At 36.8% G+C, this 18,110-nt stretch overlaps 1 protein-coding gene across 11 annotated transcripts in view; it reads right to left on the bottom strand.

Moving 5' to 3' along the window:
• The window catches only part of LOC103889957 (putative uncharacterized protein encoded by LINC00269), a 377,157-nt gene that overhangs the window by 87,370 nt on the left and 271,677 nt on the right, over positions 1 to 18,110 (bottom strand). The window contains exon 8 of one of the 11 annotated variants that reach the window (XR_010136001.1): positions 9,710 to 11,302. The exons of 8 other annotated variants lie outside the window; for them this stretch is intronic. The gene's annotated coding sequence lies outside the window, so the exon portion shown is untranslated. Of the gene's footprint in view, positions 1 to 9,709; positions 11,303 to 18,110 lie in introns of those variants that run through there. 2 more of the 11 variants (XR_010135998.1, XR_008522801.2) reach the window with 2 other exon arrangements.

Here is an 18,110-nt window from a genome sequence, read left to right as displayed (position 1 = left end):
TTCTTCTGGAACTGCAACTCAAGCACCCTTCTATCACCACTCAAGGAATGGACACATGCTCTAAGCCCATTAGGCTTCCTGCTCTGAATCTTTCAGTCTCCACCAGAGAGTTTCAAACTGTGTGGGGAGGGCTGGAGAGTGAAGCTCATTCACCATGTAATTACCCTTGGAAATGACTTATAGTGATGAATTCATGTCACCTACTTCATTTCTTCCTAATATTGGTTTTTATTGCTTGCAGCTAAATAAATCAAACAGCAACCATAGTATTTATTAGCATTCATTCACAAAATAAGAATATTCGTAAATTTACGATTTTCCTTTCAAGTATCGGATAGAACCAGTTTTGTTATGACATAACTTTAAAACTCTCCCTATATTTGTTAATCTCCCTTTCCAACAACAATAAAAAATAAGGCTTCGGGCTTAGAACTTTGGGAAACAAAACCATTTACTGCTGGAATTCAATGAAATTGATTGTATTATATTTCCTTTTACATTAATTTCTATTTATGATAAGTGCTGTTGGTTTTCCATTTATGGTGTGTTACATAAAAAATGTTTAAAAAGAAACATAAAAAAAATTTTTTAAATTGAACAGTTGTAGGCTAATATGGGAACAATCAAGAACATGTGAGAATGACTGAAGCTTGGAAAACACAGCTTAAGCAAAGGGATCTGGGCAGTGTCCAGTTTAGTGGTTAGTCTAACCCACTCCTCATCATACTCCCACAATCAAATCTTCCTTCTTTTCCAATATCCCTTAAAAAAAAAATCCCAGCCTCTTTTATTAAACCTTGTTCCCTACTATCTTAAATTTTTTTTCTGATTATCTTCTTTGGAGTTCTCAGGTTGACTTTGTCTACGTCCTAACTATATCAAAGTCCAATTTTGTATAACACAGCAGATTCTGCTGTGGTGTGGTTAAAACAGCAGGCACTCCAAAAGCCGTCAAAAAAGCAAAGACTTCTAAGGCAGTTTATTTTTAATGCATAAATTAGTCAGAGTAAAAGTGATTTTAAATGTTTTTGTGTGCATAAGACCACGTTGCCATGCTAGATGAATCCAATCAGCCAGAAATTGCTCAGCTTACAACCAGGTCATTGTGCAGCCCTCAAGCTTACTTCAAGACAGGCACTGGGCTTTGAATCCAAGGGAGCTTTTGAAATGCAAGTGGCTGTAGGCTCCATCTTTTCTAGTTCCAGAAAGCTCTTCCTAAGGTGGCTGTTCTTTAAGCCCCTTGTATACAATTTCCCTACATTCCTTCTACTCTCTCTCTACTTTTTGGTATATTTTTCTTGGCTCTTGTCTTCCTTCAGTCTTTCTGTTTTTCATTTGCGGTGATGAAATCAATAATTAGACTCTAATGTGAATCCAAATGCAAAATGCCTTTATAAAATTAAAAGAATAAAACCAACACTTTGTTTTCATTTATACTCTTCAGCAGTCTTTAGTTGTCATTTAGCAGTAAAATTTTATCAGAATATTCAATACTGATAATGCTGCCAATCTTATTTTCAAAGTTGAGGCTTTTCATGTGGGCTGTGGTTGGCACTGCACTTAGCCTGATTTGGATTCTATTTCATCTCTTTGGCTTCAACTGACATTGGGAGGCAACGAAAACCAGCAATCAGCCTGCCATGAATTTGCCATGGGACTACATACTGTAGCAGAAATAACCATATAAATTTGCTGAGGAAAGACAAATTCACAGCAGGCCAACTACAGCAGCCTGGCCCCCATATGTTAATGGGACTCCAGAGAAAGGGACGCCTGAGGCATGAGCACAGAATAAGGAAGGCGCCAAGGAGAGGGTATGTATACTTTCCCTGAGATATCCCTTTCACCAGGGCAAAGGCCACTGCATTGCCATCAGTAAAGAAAGGAAGGCAGCATGAAAGGGTAAAAGCAGCACTTTCAAGAAATGATGAAGACTAGGTTTGAGACCAATCTTTGCTGTAGAATAGTTGTGTACTTTTGGGTAAGCCATGCAGCCTTCCTGAGCCTCAGTTTCCTTTTGTGCAAATGGGAGTAAAAATTATTGCTATGAAAAATTCAGAGAACTAACTGTGAAGGTCAAATATAAAAATGTGTATGAGTATTGTCTTATGAAATATAAATGAATATAAAATGGTCTGATTAATCATTATCTTAAATTTCTTAATAATAGGAGTAAACACTTTGCCTTTGAGTTGGGCAGGCAGCTATTAGCATTCAAACAGTATATGCATAAAAATAAATTTAATGGTATCTAAATCTCAGAGGAACTTTTTGTGCTTTCATTTTCAAATAAGCTTTCCTCATGATGGATCATTATTGAAGAGTTTCTCAGCAACGGAAAAAAGTTATCCATGGGAGAGATTGAAATGGAATAAGCTGATTTTAACATGCAAAGTGGCTATTTCTATTTCTACATGTGGTTATAAAGACTTTCTGTATTCCCTTCTCTAACCACCCACTGTATATTCTTCTTCCTAAAGAGATCCATTTACTTTCTGTGTCTTAATAATACTGCCGGTTTTCTGAGGAGTTTTATGATGCTGGGAGAGTGATGTACAAAATCAGTTGAGATATTTATGAAATCTAGACATGGCTACTAATAAAATGAGAGAATAAATAGGCAATCTTAGAACAATAAGATATATACTATTCCCGAAAGGTAAAGACTGCACACTCAGTCCATAGGGCAGATGGGAACAGAATCAGGTAAGATAAGAAAACAAAACAAAACACCACCAAGTGTATATAATAACTCGGTGAGAGTACCTGCAATAGTCATGAGATGAACTACAAAAATGTACTACCATTTTTTAAAAGTTACTTAAATTAAGTTGATGTTAAAGTAAATTTTTGCAACATACTGTGTGTGTGTGTGAGAATGCAATGGTTCTATTCCATCATTAACGAAGTATAAATTTTTATTTTGTCTTTATCTCAGTTGTAGTGATATTCTGATTTGGGTGATTCTACTACACTAAGCAAATACTCAAAAAACAGACCTCCCAAACCATGTGATAGTTCATAACAGTATTCGCTTCAATCTACTTTGTTTGATATTAATATTTTTATAACAACTTTCATTGGTTACCAATTCTATCATTTTTTTTATTCAAACTTCCTATATCCTAATGCTTTAAAAACATCTCTTATAAACAGAATTTGGCTTTTAAAAACAAAAATCTAATCTGGTAATCTTTGTCTTATAATGGAGCATTTAATCCATTTACATTTAATGTAATTACTAATACATTTGTGGAAAATGTTTATATTTTAAAATAACAATAATTCACAGAAAAATACAAAGATAGTACAGAAAAAGCTCCTGTACTCTTCACTCAGTTCATGTCTTATATAATTTTAGTCTAATACCAAAACCAAAGATATGACATTGGCACAATGTGTGTGCATAGTATGTAACTTCCGCACATGTGTATATTTGTGTAACCACTGCTACAATCAAAACACAAAACTATTCCATCATCACAAAGATTTCCCTCATGCTACTCCTTCATAATCCCACCCATTCCCTCACCCCACCATCCCTAACCCGTGACAACCACTAATCTCTGTTTTCCATCTTTATAATTTTGTCATTCTGAGATTGAAGTGAAATTATACAGTATACAATCTTCTAAGATTGGTTTTCTTCTATCAGCATTTTTGTTGTTTTCAGTTTGGGGTATTACAAACAAAATTGCTATGAACAATCATGTGTAGTAGTTTGTGGACATATATTTTCATTTATCTGGGATAAATGCCCAACAATGCAATTGCTGGTTTGAATAGTAAATGTATACTTAATTTTTTTTATAAACTGCCAGACTGTTTTTCAGAGTGGCTTTACCAGATTACATTTCTATGTATAACAAATTTTATTTCTCTGTATCCTAGCCAACATTTGATATTGTTACTATTTTTAAAGTTTTTGTTTCACTGTGGCAAGAACATTTAATGTAAGCTCTACCCTCTTAACACATTTTTTAAGTGGACAATATAGTGTTGTTTTCTATAATGTTGTACAATCAATCTCCAGAAATTATTTAGGTTGCATAATTAAAGCTTTATGCCCATTGATTAGAAATTTCACACTTTTCTCTTCCCCCAGGCCTTGGTAATCATCTTTCTACACGCTATTATTTTAGGTATCTCATATAAGTAGAATTATCCAGTATTTGTCCTTCTGTGACTGGCTTATTATGTTTAGCAAAATGTCATCAAGTTTCATTTATATTGTCACATTGGAGGATTTCTTTCTATTTTAAGGCTGAATATTATTCCATTGTATATATATATATCACATTTTTCTTTAGCCATTCATCCATCAATGAATATTTAGGTGGTTTCTAATCTTGGCTATTTTGAATAGTGCTTCAATGAACATTGGAGTGCTAACATCTCTTTGAAATTCTGATTTCATTCTTTCAGATAAATACCCAGAGCTAGGATTCCTGGATCATATGGTAGCACTATATTTAACACTTCGAGGAACTTCCATACTGTTTTCCATAGTGCCTCACTATTTTGCATTTCCAGCAAAAGTGTACAAGTGTTCCAATTTCTCCACATTCTCACCATATTTTTTTAATAATGGTCGTCCTAACAGGTATGAAATGCTATCTACTTTTAGTTTTGATTTGCATTTCCCTGATGATTAGTGATGTTGAGCATCTTTTTATGTATTTGATGGCCATTAGTATGTCTTTTTTTTTTTTTTTTTTGAGAAGAAGTCTCACTCTGTTGCCCAGGCTGGAGTGCAGTGGCGCAATCTCGGCTCACTGCAATCTCTGCCTCTGGATTCAAGAGATTCTCCTGCCTCAGTCTCAACAGTAGCTGGAAATACAGGCACGTGCCACCACACCCAGCTAATTTTTGTATTTTTAGTAGAGATAGGGTTTTGCCATATTGGCCAGGTTATTCTCGAACTCCTGACCTTGTGATCTGCCCACCTTGGCCTCCCAAAGTGGTGGGATTACAGGCATGAGCCACCATGCCCAGCCAGTATGTCTTTTTTGGAGAAATTTGTATTTTAGCTTTTAGCCCATTTTAAAAATGGCGTTATTAGCGTTTTACTACTATTTTTTATTTTGGCAATACTAATAGGTGTACAGTAATGTACCATTTGCTCTTAATGTTCATTTCCCTAATGGCTAGTCATGTTGAACATCTATTCATGTGCTTATTTGACACTTTTGTATCCTCTATGGTGAAATATCCCTTTATATATTTTGCTCGTTTTCTAATTGGATTGTTTATTGCCATATTGTTGAGTCTGGACAATTCCACACATATGTGATTTGCATATATTTTCTCCTGGTCTGTCCTTGTCCTTTCATCTTCTTCACCATAGTCTTTTGCACAGCAGAAGTTTTTAAAATTTTGATGAAGAACAATTTATGAATACTTTTCTTTTATAGATCTTGCATTTGATGTCATGTCTAAGAACTTGTCACCAAGACGTAAGTCCTGAAGAGCTTATCCTATGGTATCTTCTATAAGCTTTATAGCTTTACACTTAAAATTATGATCCATTTTGAGTTAATTTTTCCTGAGGTTTTGATTCGTTTTGTGGAGGCAGGGTTGTGGAGGTTAGCAGGGAGGGGAGACAGCTATGGATATCCAATTTTTCCATTAACATTTATTGACAAAATTATCCTTCATCCTTTAAATTGCTTTTGCACTTTTACCAAAATCAGTTGGCTGTACTTGTGTGGAGCTGTTTGTGGGTTCTCTATTCTGTGCCATTGACCTATGTCTATCCTTTTGCAAATGCTACACAGTCTTGTTACCTACAGCTATCTAATAATTCTTCAAACTGTGTAGGATGATACCTCCCACTTTTCTCTTTCTGAGAAGTGTTTTAGCTATTCAACTTTACCTTTCCAGGTAAAATTTAAATCTACTATATTATTCATGTCTTACTATTTATACCACATGTTCTATTATTGTTCTGTTTGGATTTGCGGTTTTTTTTTTCTTGTTTTTATATTATTTTGTACTACTTTCTTACCTCTTTCATTAGGTTGAAAGTTAGGTGCTACTTTACTCTTCTTTTAGTGCTTACCCTAGAGCTTAAGAAAGGCTAAATTCACTGGTACTTTGATATATGTCCTAGTCAATGTAAAAATCTTTTATTAATGATACTTTAAGTTCTGGGGTACATGTGCAGAATATGCAGTTTTGTTACATAGGTATACACATGACATGGTGGTTTGCTGCACTTATCAACCCATCATCTACATTAGGTATTTCTCCTAAAGCTATTCCTCCCCCAACCCCCAACAGGCCCCGATGTGTATGTTCCCATTCCTGTGTCCATGTGTTCTCATTGTTCCACTCCCACTTATGAGTGAGAACATGCGGTGTTTGGTTTTCTTTTCCTGTGTTAGTTTGCTGAGAATGATGGTTTCCAGCTTCATCCATGTCCCTGCAAAGGACATGAACTCATCCTTTTTTATGGCTGGATAGTATTCCATGCTTTATATGTGCCACATTTTCTTAATCCAGTGTATCATTGATGGGCATTTGGGTTGGTTCCAAGTCTTTACTATTGTGAACACTGCCACAATAAACATGTGTACATGTGTCTTTATAGTAGGATGATTTATAATCCTTTGGCATATACCCAGTAATGAGATTGCTGGGTCAAATTATATTTCCAGTTCTAGATCCTTGAGGAATCACCACACTTCCATAATGGTTGAACTAATTTACACTCCCACCAACAGTGTAAAAGCATTCCTATTTCTCCACATGCTCTCCAGCATCTGTTGTTTCCTGACTGTCTAATAATCACCATTCTAACTGGCATGAGATGGTATCTCATTGTGGTTTTGATTTGCATTTCTCTAATGACCAGTGTTGATGAGGTTTTTTTCATATGTTTGTTGGCTACATAAATGTCTTCTTTTGAGAAGTGTCTGTTCATATCCTTTGCCCACTTTTTGATGGGGTTGGTTTTTTCTTGTAAATTTGTTTAAGTTGTTTGTAGATTCTGGATGTTAGCCCTTTTTCAGACCAATAGATTGCAAAGATTTTCTCCCATTCTGTAGGTTGCCTGTTCACTCTGATGATAGTTTCTTTTGCTGGGCAGAAGCTCTTTAGTTTAATCAGATCCCATTTGTCATTTTTGGCTTTTGTTGCCATTGCTTGTGGTGTCTCAGTCATGAAGTCTTTGCCCATGCCTATGTCCTGAATGGTATTGCCGAGCTTTGCTTCTAGGATTTTTATGGTTTTAGGTTTTATGTTTAAATATTTAATCCACCTTCAGTTAATTTTTGTATAAGGTGTAAGGAAGGGGGTCCAGTTTCAGTTTTCTGCATATGACTAGCCAGTTTTCCCAGCACCATTTATTAAATAGGGAATTCTTTCTCCATTGCTTGTTGTTGTCAGGTTTGTTGAAGATCAGATGGTTGTAGATGTGTGGCATTATTTCTAAGGCCTGTGTTCTGTTCCATTGGCCCATATACCTGTTTTGGTAGCAGTACCCTGATGTTTTGTTTACTGTGGCCTTGTAGTATAGTTTGAAGTCAGGTAGCATGATGCCTCCAGCTTTGTTCCTTTTGCTTAGGATTGTCTTGGCTATGTGGGCTCTTTTTTGGTTCCAAATGAAATTTAAAGTAGTTTTTTCCAATTCTGTGAAGAAAGTCAGTGGTAGCTCGATAGGGATAGCATTGAATTTATAAATTACTTTGAGCAGTATGGCCATTTTTACGGTATTCATGAGTATGGAATGTTTTTCCATTTGTTTGTGTCCTCTCTTTTTTCCTTGAGCAGTGGTTTGTAGTTCTCCTTGAAGAGGTCCTTCACATCCCTTGTAAGTTGGATTCCTAGGTATTTTATTTCCTTTGTAGCAATTGTTAATGGGAGTTCACTCATGATTTGGCTCTCTGTTTGTTTATTATTGGTGTATAGGAATGCTTGTGATGTTTGCATATTGATTTTGTATCCTAAGACTTTGCTGAAGTTGCTTATCAGCTTAAGGAGATTTTGGGCTGAGATGATGGGGTTTTCTAACTATACAACCATGTCATCTGCAAACAGAGGCAATTTGACTTCCTCTCTTCCTAATTGAATACGCTTTATTTCTTTCTCCTGCCTGATTGCCCTGGCCAGAACTTCCAACACTATGTTGAATAGGAGTGGTCAGAGAGGGCATCCTTGTCTTGTGCCAGTTTTCAAAGGGAATGCTTCCAGTTTTTGCCCATTCAGTATGATATTGGCCGTGGGTTTGTCATAAATAGTTCTTATTATTTTGAGATGTGTTCCATCAATATCTTGTTTATTGAGAGTTTTTAGCATGCAGGACTGTTAAACTTTGTCGAAGGCCTTTTCTGCATCTGTAAAAATCTTAATGTATATTATTTCTATTTGATTCTCCCAACTTAGATGTTGTATTATTCCATTCTTACACTGCTATAAAGACACTACCCGAGTCTGGGTAATTTATAAACAAAAGAGGTTTAATTGACTCACAGTTCTGCAGGCTGGGGAGGCCTCAGGAAACTTACAATCATGACGAAAGGCAAAAGGGGAAGCAGGCACCTCTTCACAAGGCAGCCGGAGAAACAAAGAGAAAAACCCAGGGGAACTGCCGTTTATAAAACCGTCAGATCTCATGAAAACTCCCTCACTACCACAATAACAGCATGGGGGAAACTGCCCTCCTGATCCAGTCGCCTCCCAACAGGTCTCTCCCTCAACAACTGGGGATTACAATTCAAAAAAAGCTTTGGGTGGGAGCACAAAACCTAACCATATCATACGACATGGTTTCATTTATTTTTAAATCTGTCATGTGTAAATATTAAATGACAGACTTCATTATTATTTTGTATAGAGTATTAATTTATTGAATGATATATTTGCCATTTTTGTCGCTCTTGGAAGCACCTCTGAACTTCCAGATATAGTCATTTTTCTTCTGCTTAAAGTGTACTCTTTAATATTTATTTCATTGTGGGCCTGCTGATGAAGAAGCACCTTAATGTTTTCACTTTACCTTCTTTTTTTTAAGCATTATTCCCACTAAGTATCAGTTTATGGGTTGGCAGTTATTTTCTTAACACTTTAAAGGTATAATTCCTCTTGGCTGCATTGTTTATGTTAAGTAGATCAGCTCTCAGCCTTATTATTGTTCCTTTACATTTACTTTGTCTTTTTAGCACTAACAATAACAACAATCCTGCCCTAGAGAATTTACATTTTTTTCTTTGCCTTTTTATTCAATAATTTTGTAATTACTTATCTAGATATGTCTTTCTTCTATTTATTTATGGTGCATTGGGTTTTCAGGGTTTGTGGATGAGGCTTGGTGTCTTTAATCAGGTTTTTGAAAATTCTTAGCCACTCTCTTTTAAATATTTATTTTCCCCTGGTTTCTCACTCCTTTTCTTCTAAGATATCAATTACAAATATTTTACATTCTCATTGTGTACTCTGTTATTCTCTTTTCTCTATATTCCATTCGTTTAGTCTCTCTATTCATTCTGAATATTTTCTCCTGACCTGTACTTCATTTTACTAATTCTTTCTGTAGGTGCATCTAATCTGCTATTAAACTCATCTATTGAGTTCCTAATTTGGATTACTGTATTTTTAAAATTTAAAACTTCACTATTGTTTCCTTGTAAAGTTTTATTTTTTACTTTCGCCATAATTCCGCATATTGTCTCTTTTTCCCTTGAGCAATAGAAAGCATAGTTATACTAAGGTCTGTATCTGATAACACCAATATCTGGAAACCTGAAGATCTATTTACATTGTTCAGTGTTTCAATTTGTTCCCATTCATGTTATCTTGTCTCTTTGTATGTATGAATGTTTTATTATCAGCCAGAAATTGTATTTGTAATATTGTTTGTTTATCAGCCAGAAATTGTATTTGTAATATTGTTTGTGAAAGTAAACTCAGAACTAATATGGTGTTATCATCCATTAGGGAGTATTTTTGTTTATTTCTGCCACATGCCTGTGAGCATGTGCAAATTAAAATCATCTCAATTTAAGTATAGGAATTAAGAGAATTCTAAGATAAGCTGCAGTTTCTGTGAGAATCTGTTTACTTTTAGTTAATCCTTTCTCCTAGGGTGCAGCCCTTCAGGGGTTTCAAACCTGAAAAAAGCCAGGGCCACCTGGATTTGCCCCTCAACAGAACTTGGACTCCAACTTCTGTACTCTTAGCCCCTTAAATCGATCAATCAGTTCAGCCTTCTACTTGCCCATCTGAATCAGCAAAGGTGGCTCTAAAAACTGGCCTTTATTCACCACCTTCTGTTGTCCTCCTCCTCTTTTTCTTTTTTTTTTCCTGAGACAGATTTTCACTCTTGTTGCCCAAGCTGGAGTGCAATGGTGCGATCCTGGCTCACTGCAACCTCCACCTCCCGGGTTCAAGTGATTCTCCTGCTTAAGCCTCCCAAGTAGCTGGGATTACAGTCATGCGCCACCACAACAGGCTAATTTTGTATTTTTAGTAGAGATGGGGTTTCTCCATGTTGGTCAGGCTGGTCTCAAACTCTCGACCTCAGGTGATCCACCCACCTTGGCCTCCCAAAGTGCTGGGATTACAAGTGGGAGCCACTACGCCTGGCCATCCTCCTCCATTTTTAACCTGCTTGCCTAGTAGGATCATGGTCTACCTCACTCCTAGAACTTCTAAGATGCTGACATTTTTCTCCCCTTACCAACTATAATTCACTTCTATCTTTATGCTGCTAATAAATGTTTAAAGGGTCTCAACTTCCCTTGCCTCATATTTCCATAACGGACTTTCTATGCTTTCCTCTGGCCTCTGTTCCCAATCTTTTCCATACTTCCTTGTGGAAGAATGAGTTGATGTGATATGAGTTTTAAGGAAGGCCTTGTGGGCTTTGATCTCTTATAGGGATGGCTATGTGTACAGAGAGGGCACTGTGTCCTGCGCTCAACCATGTGGATTGCCCCCATTCCTGCAAGAGGAATGCCTATAGTTCTGAGTGCTAGACTGAATCCATTACGGAAAGTACAGAAAATATTAGATGTCTACTTTGCTACATATTAAATTAAATTGTATTCTCTGATTCAATCTTTATTAATAACGAAAGTAATTTTTTATTCTTCACTTGTTTGGCTTCTGTCTTATTTTTCCAAACTCAGGAGAAAAAAAAAGGACATTATTTATCGATTTCCTAAAAGCCCCAAGTACCCATTCACCAAAAACTTTACTCTTATTATTGCACATTTTATGGAGGAAGCTTTTCATCCTCTTCTTCTTGAAGCTTTTCATCCTCTTCTTCTTGGGTGTCATCATCCCAAGGTCATGCCTACAGCTTGGAGAAATAATAGTGATGCATCCAGTTAAATACTTTTTTCTTCCCCATTCCATATTCCATTTACAGGCTGGGATTAATGACATGTTCAGAGTCAAAGTAAACTGAAAACATAACCTTGATGTCACAAGTGGAAAGAAAGACTTCTTACATGTCAAGATCCGAAGAAATTTTTCCAGCAACACAGAGATATAACATCATGGATTAGAGCAAAACAACTGAACAACCTGTATATTCTAACCACAGCTATGATATCAAAGTTTACCTTCTCTATAAAAAGTAACTGATATGGTTTTTAATTCTGTCCCCTCCCAAATCTCGTGAGGAATAATAATCCACAATGTCGGAGTGGGGACCTGGTGGGAGGTGATTGGATCACAGGGATGGACTTGCCCCTTGTTGTTCCCCTGACAGTGAGTGAGTTCTCCTGAGATCTGTTTGTTGCAAAATGTGTAGCACTTCCCCTTTCTCTCTATTCCTCCTGCTCCAGGCATATAGGACATGCTGGCTTCCACTTTGCCTTCTGCCATGATTGTTAGTTTCCTGAGGCCTCCCCAGCCACGCTTCCTGTACAGCCTGTGGAACTGTTCACCAATTAAACCTGTTTTCTTTGTAAATTACCTAATATCAGGTAGTTCTTTATAGCAATGTGAGAATGGACTAATACGGTAACCAAATTATTAAGTGCAGCTTACCTTTTTATAGTTTGCACATTTTTAAAATAAAATACTACAGAGCCACCAATTAAGACCTGATGTCATCTAAGCCAAGAGAAAAAGTTTTCCTAATCCAGCTAGAACAAAGGAGCCTGAACAGTATGAACAAAAGTATGGCCTTGGTCTCCAAACCCACAAACTGTGTTTGTATATACAGAACCACAGATAAGACTCCTTTTATCTTAAAATATTTCCACGAGCTTTCGTTTTTCTTTTTTCTTTCTGAGAACTTCTCATTATTTGCAGCTATTTCTAGGCCACAGCAGCACTCCAGTAGAGTGTTTTGGCAACAGCCCCTGTTGCGGTCAGCAACTCCTCTGCAGCTGGGATTTCTTGAAAGAAGTGAGGAGCATTTGCCTTGTAGTGCTCCAGCAACAAAACAAGGAAAACTTCCATGGGAATCAGATAATCACAGAGCCTTCCCTCTCTCTCCCCTTCCCTTTCCTCATGTGATCAAAGAGGTCAGAGCCACTGGTGCACATTTCAGTCAGCATGCTACGCACAGAGGCCAATATAGGAACATAGTCCTAACTACTCACTTTAGATGATGGAGTTCTCCACAACTAAAGTGATTGTGGGACTCATAACCTTGATGTCACGAGTGGAAAGAAAGACTTGTTACAGGTCAATATTGTATCACCCTAAAGAAGAGACATGCTTCAGGGTGGATATATACAGGTTTGTGCATTTGATGTGGAGTGATTCAGCCAAAGAATTTACCCCAAAACAAGGTTATACATTGAATAAATATGAACATGTAGGTTTGCCTTAACTATAGCCAATAACACAAAGTAAAACCAAACAACAACAAAATACCAAACACACAATGTTTTCTGGCTAAGCAGAAATTCACGGGCAGAAGCCAAAGACAAAGAGACTTACAAGGTAAAAATCAAAACTGACATCTTAAAATGTGCGAGTCCTGTTTGGCTCATCCAACTTGAACAAAGCCACTGTCTGATATCAATCTAAATATCTAGAACATGTTTTGATACTTATAAAAATGGGATTATGAAAATATACCACTGACTAAAATTGAACCTAATACACCAAGATGTTGCCATTTTCTAACAACCTTCAAACAACAAAACAACCAAAGAAATGTCATTGAGTCACCATAACTTTAAATAAGTATCATTTTAGAATCATTGGGATGGAAACAACTGTGAAAAATACCCTTTGAAAGAAACAGCCCTCACTGAAGCCTGAAAGATCAGCTGTGGGCTTTTTGTTTCTTAAAAAAGGTAATATTTTATTTATTAATAATATTTTTATGTGATTCTAAAAAACTTTCTCAATGTTGACTCCTCTCTGCAAACATCTGCCTTCACTTTGCAGAACTAGTCACATTCCCATTACTAGTGTTCACCCATGAGGGGCAAACACTTTACTTTTGATGAGTGACAGTTTCAACACCCACATTAGGCAAAAGGGCATTTCTCACGAGAAAAACAGGCTGCTTGTTTGACAAAGGGCTATTTGTGAGGTCGCCTTCTGTTTAATGATCCCATAGCAAGGCAGATGTTGGAGAGGGAAGTTCGAGAATCCTTCTAAACCAGATGCACTTTGGGTTACTTCCTCTGCTTGATTCCAAAACAGCTGAACAGAGTAAAACAAAAGAGGAAATGGGGACACCCAAACTAAACATTATGACTGCCTTCAGCAATAGCCTTTAGAAACCCTCTCAGGATCCTGTGACATCACAGAGATGTGTCATCTTCTTATAGAATTTTGCTCCAAAAGCAGGATTTATACCATCTCTAAATGCAATTAATGCTGAAACACAGCTAGCACACATAGCAATAACTTAGGCAAAAAGGCAACACTCAAGCAAAATCCTTCCTGGAATTAAAATCCTGTTATTAAGTCAACCAACTTTTCTTTTAACTAACTAAATAAACAACAGCAAGACATGGTAAGCTTTGACTCAGAGAAAGAGATTCTGGGTTGACTCTCAGAAGCTTCCTGTTTCGATTCCAGCTGTGTAAGACTTTTGGGTGATCTTTCTAAATTTACTTCATTCCTCTTAATCTTAGTATTATCATGCATTTGAAGAAGAGCATTGGACTTGATGACACTTATGAATAAGTTTCTGGACATCTGTGTCCAGTGTCATATGAACAAATGAAATTACTACATTCAGATTTAACTTACTATTTTTACTCATTTCTTTAAAATGCCACCAATTGCCCTGTTTCCATAGCCAGAAATCTGCTAGTCATCTTCTTCTTTTCTATTTTTGGTAATACAGTGCTTCCTTAAGTGGTTCTATATAGTTTCACTACTTTTTTTTTTTTTTTTTTTTTTTTTTTGCAGAAACCTAGACCTATGAGTTTAGTACCTGAATCTCTTGCTGATTCATGCATTTCTATCAATCTTCTCAGTCAGATGTTTAGCTCAGATCTGTCCTCTTATCCAAGCTTTTCCAAGAGTCTCCTAGCTACTCTTCTGGCATCATGCTACACCCTACAATCCAGCTCTTCAAAGTCATCTGACTTCTTTTTAAAAGTTGCATACTATATATACATCTCTCTCTTGCTCAACATTCTTCAGTTATTCCCTAGTGGGCACAGAAAAAAGTCTAGCTTCTTAGCATGTTACTTGGGCTCCTTCAGTGCCAGTCCCCACAAATTCCTCACCCATCCTGCAGAAGCTCCCAGTTTTCAATATTCTAAATGCTGTGGAACTTCTATCTACGCAGGATTCTAAAGATGAGGAAAACTAGTCCCTTAAGACTCAGCTTAGGTGTTGCCCCTTGTGCCTTTACTGTTAGTTTGCCCCTCTGTTCTTAAGAGTTTATTCCTGGCATTGCTCTTAAGGGAAGGAAGTTTGGCAGGGCCAAGAGTCCTAAATGTTAGACCTTTCTCTCTAAACACTAACAACATTAAAACTCCATTCAAGAAGGAGAAAAAGAAGCCATCATCTAGAAACAATGTTGATAACCACAGTTCCTTAACTTGGGCTTGTTAAAAGACTTTATCTCCGTGAGTATACTGAAACATATATTTAGTTTATCTCCTATTATCAAGAAAGAAATATTAAAACTTCATTGTTGAGGATCACTCTGAATATGAAAGTGCTTAAGACAATCAGGTCTTGAGATCTAGAAATTAGTATAAGTACTGAGTGCTCGGGGAAAAAAATTATACTCTTCAAACTACATCCCTGGGAGTATTAGTGATGTCATAATTCATCTCAGGGAAGCCATGGGAAACATTCCTGAGGATCTAGAAACTATAGGACGGATACTTATAAAAGATAAGCGAAGTATAGTGCATAGGTTGCTGAGAGGTGGAGAGAAAGTTGCTTACTTTTCCTGAGCCTCAACTTTCTGAAAATATAGAAACACAATTAGATGATGAGTTATGAGGTGAAGGAGAGGATGACTCAGCAGCAGTGTGCCAGCTCCACAGTGACTTCTCCACCAAGCTGGAGAAGGATTTGCAGCAATGGTTCCAGAACCAACTGTGCATATCTATAGAATGAAGGTAAGTAGGGCGGCTATACTTCTAGTTATCCAGTTTGCTTAGGACAGTTCTAGGTTATGCCTGTTGTTTTAATAGATGTTTAAAAAATTCCCACTTATTTTTTTTAAATGTCCAAATTTAGATAATAAATTATATAACTATAGTATGATTTTTTTCTCTGGAAATTAGTAGAAATTATGTATGTTTCTGGCTTTTGGTAAATGTGTTGATTATGGAGAAGGGCAGGAGTTTAGAGTTGGACTAGACAACTTTTCCTCCCTTAAATCTCCCTTAAAAACATGTTTCTTCATTATGATTCTCAATCTTTTAGCATAAGTTAAAAATTCATGTAGCCCTTTAAAAATAACTTTTAGGTGATATTTACTTGGACTTAAATGTTCAGATTCCAGTGAGATCTTATTGAATTAATTTTCCAGGTTCCAGTGGGGAAAGGCTACCAGCAATCCTTTTTGCCTATCCCTCAGGGGACTTAGGAAGGACAGAAAAGAGACAAAAATCAATGTAACATTTAAACAACACTGCAATCATGCCATGATAGCCATCTCAATGTGATATCATAAGTACCCGGTGTTTTTTTTTTTTCCCCTCAAAGAATATCATTCTTATTAAACTCCCCCAATGAAAGCGTCCTTGCTAAGGGAATTCAGCAAAATACATACATAATTTTACCATCTGCAGAGGTGATAGCACTTAATTAGGAAAGCCAAGAGTATTAGAGGATGTTTTCAAAGCAGCACCTCAGGTAAGAGACTCCCTCCCCACCTTTGTTGCTGCTAATGGTACTGCAACTCATTTTATGCTCATTGCATCACAGTATTTCCCCTAGAGAATATGGAATTCAAATCGGGTGAACAGATGCTCACAAATTAAAGTACTCTATGTGTATACCTGCAGCAATCATGGAAGGGTAGGTGGAGAGGAGACAGGATAAAAGAAGAAACAGACAAGACATTTGGAAACTATTGAATTCTTATTTTTCTTTTCTTTGATCACTTCTTATCTCTATGAACGCCTCTCCTCCTCTTTGCCATCTTGTTGCCCATCATCACATTATTTTTTCCACAACCTCTCAGTTTCCATTGACAGAGAGTTGTTCTCTCTGAGCAGTCACAATTGAGTAGTGGGAGACATGTGTTTTTAGATGCCAAAAGTCAATCTCTGTCTTTCTCCCTTTCTTTGTAATCATAGAATTGGGTTTTAGTAGTTTGACTGGGAAATATAGCTTGCAAATAGCTGAATTTGCTTTTTTAGGCTGTAATTCAGCAGGCAGAGAAATTAGCTTTATCCTGGACAGGAGGGTTTACACAACGCTGGTCTCTAGTTCCTTCCCCTTTGCAGTTTTTTCTCTCTACAGATCACAGTCTTTGACCCAGGCTTGTTAGCTGAGGATCATTCAGGCTCACCTTCACCCAATCCTAAATCCTAATCATTTTTTCCCAATCTTGACTCCAATCAAAATGTACTCCCTCTACTCCTACATCCCACCAAGCATCTAACTTTCCTCTAGGAAATAGTCCAAGCCATTTGTGCTAATGTGCCCGACAAGGACATACATTTAGAGCTCATTATTTCACGTTTTTAAAAAGCTTTCCTTCATAGAAATTAATCCTTCCTAAGTGAAAAAATATTGCCAAGATCTCATTGAGCATTGCCTTTGAGGACTTTCTTTGTCTGTGGATTAGAATAGATGTCAGTGGCTCATGAAAAACAGCCACAGCTCACCAATAAACATTTTAATGAATATACTTATTTCTTCCCATCCTCCTGCCCCAGTTGAATTTTTTTAAAATGCATATGATTTTTACTAAACAATAATGATTTGTAATTTTTACTCTGGGGCTTAGGAATTATAAAACCCCAAATATTTCCCTGTCCTCCATCATTCTTCACATCGCATTATTTTACTCGTTAAACAATGTTTTAAAATCTCCTAGATTTATTTTTTCTACTCAGGTTACAACAAATCAGCGTTCATCTCAAGAGAGCCATTCCTCATCTGCCTTATCTGTTTTTGAGAACCTCGATGGTAGATTTGCCTGTGTGACCACATGAGGTAAGGTCAATCAAGCTCATCTTGTCAAACTTGTCATAACTCTGGGATTTCACACAACAGAATTTCCCCTCGTGCATTCTTAGCAATGCCACACAACAGGGGGATTTTTAGAATTCAATATGCAAGCTTATATTCTTTGCAGTGAGTGGTGTTTCAACAAAATTTCCAGCATTTTGAAATTGGGTAACATAAAAAATAAACAGAAGAAGAAAATAATGTCTCACTTCACCTATCTCCATGAAGAAAATTCATAGCAAAAAGAAAAAAGAAAAAAAAAATTTTTAACCCATGGTAAGGGCTTAAGGGCAGAGGGATGGTCTGAACATGAAAATCACATTTGCTTCAGCCATCCAGAAAACATCTTTGTTTACCATTGTCGTGCTGCGAAGGAAACACTGGCTACTTAAGATGTAGGAACACCGGCTACTCAACTGGCTACATCACGTTGAGATGGCTCTCACAGCACGGCTGCACTGTTGTTTAAATGTTACACTGATTCTTGTCTCTTCTTTGTCCTTCCCAAGACCCCCAAGTGATAGGCAAAAAGGATC

The sequence above is a fragment of the Pongo abelii genome, chromosome 11 (assembly GCF_028885655.2).
Source record: "Pongo abelii isolate AG06213 chromosome 11, NHGRI_mPonAbe1-v2.0_pri, whole genome shotgun sequence".
Taxonomy (NCBI): Eukaryota; Metazoa; Chordata; class Mammalia; order Primates; family Hominidae; genus Pongo; species Pongo abelii.
The sequence above is the reverse complement of the archived record's forward strand: the minus strand, read 5'-3'. Positions and strand labels throughout refer to the sequence as shown.